This window comes from Trachymyrmex cornetzi, unplaced genomic scaffold, assembly GCF_001594075.2.
Source record: "Trachymyrmex cornetzi isolate Tcor2-1 unplaced genomic scaffold, Tcor1.1 scaffold318, whole genome shotgun sequence".
NCBI lineage: Eukaryota > Metazoa > Arthropoda > Insecta > Hymenoptera > Formicidae > Trachymyrmex > Trachymyrmex cornetzi.
The window spans coordinates 183,885-185,424 of NW_017297877.1; positions in this window are offsets into that span (position 1 = coordinate 183,885).

Genomic DNA, 1,540 nt, shown 5'->3' on the forward strand with positions numbered 1-1,540 from the left:
TATGTATCAATTATATATAGGTTGATATTATATATTTAGGAACATATAGGGTTCAAACCTTAAATAATATAGGGGAAAGTTGTTTAAATCGGACTTATTTGCAGTTTTCGCTCTTTATATAAGGTGTAAATAAAGTCCGATCGTTAAATTAAAGATGTAATTGGAAAGATCGTTTAATTCCCTTCATTTTTACTTTAGACCATTTTGACATATCTTTCACCTGTGTTGAACTATAATGGAAAATGTTATGCTATAATACATATATATATATATCATTGTATATATATATGTGATATATATAATATATAAAATATATATGTTCTATATATATACATATATATATGAACTATATATCGGTTGATATTATATATATAGGAACATATAGACATTCTTGTGTATTAATACTTACATTGTACAATCATTTGACATCTATTTCTTTAGTTTTTGTTAATAAATAGATTGGGTCTTTTTTCAATTCTTCTATTTATTCTTCGGTAATAATGGTTCTTTTATGTGTACACCTTGTTCTACTTTTAGACCAATGTCCCAGGTAGCAAGGTGTCGTCTATTTAACGTCATTAATTAGTCATTTTTATGGCGAATACTAAAGTAATTATATATATAATTGTATATTATATATATACATTGTTAGAAATATTCTTAAATTTTATTAAATTTTAAAGTACATATTTGAATTTAATTTGAATTTAATTTCATGACATTACATTAAACTTAATGTATTTGTAACTAAAAAGTATATTTATGTACATGTACATAAAATGTAATGTATTTTTCATAAAAATTTATGAAATTTAATGTACTTTTAATTAAATTTTATTAAAAGCATATTAAATTTCATAAATTTTATTTACACGTTCTTTACATTTAAGTAACTACTGTAACTCAATTTTCAGTTAAATCATTCATTATTTTTAATTCCATTCATAACCACGAGCTTCATTTACATGTAAAGGAAACTCGTGGTTACATTTCTATCAGTTTAGGAAAATATAGAATACAAACCTTAAATAATATAGGGAAGAGTGGTATAAATCGGACCTATTTGCAATTTTTGCTCTCTATAAGGCGTAAATAAAGTCCGTAAAGATGACTCTCTATCATTTCCTCCTTCTCCCTCTCTCAACTTTCCTCCCTCTCTTTCCACTCTTCTTTCATCCTCTCTATCTCCTACTTCATCCACTCTTTCTGTTCCTCCACCCTTATCTTTTTTCTCACCCCCAAAAACCCCTCTCTCAACTCATCCCTCAATACCTTAAACAATTCTTTCACTCCCCCCTCCCCCCTCTTTCTACCGGAAATCTTATTGTCTTCTTACTATCCCTGAATATATCATCTACCTTCCCCTCTCCCTCCTCTCCACCCTCTTCTTCTCTCTTCCTTTTCATATATTTCTTAATATCCCCCGTACTTCCCTTCCTCTCTCTCTCCATTTTTCCAAACCTTTCTGTCATCCCATTCACCCACTCCTTCTCATCCTCTCCTTTTCTCTGTCTCTCACCATCTCTCTCATTCTCTACAA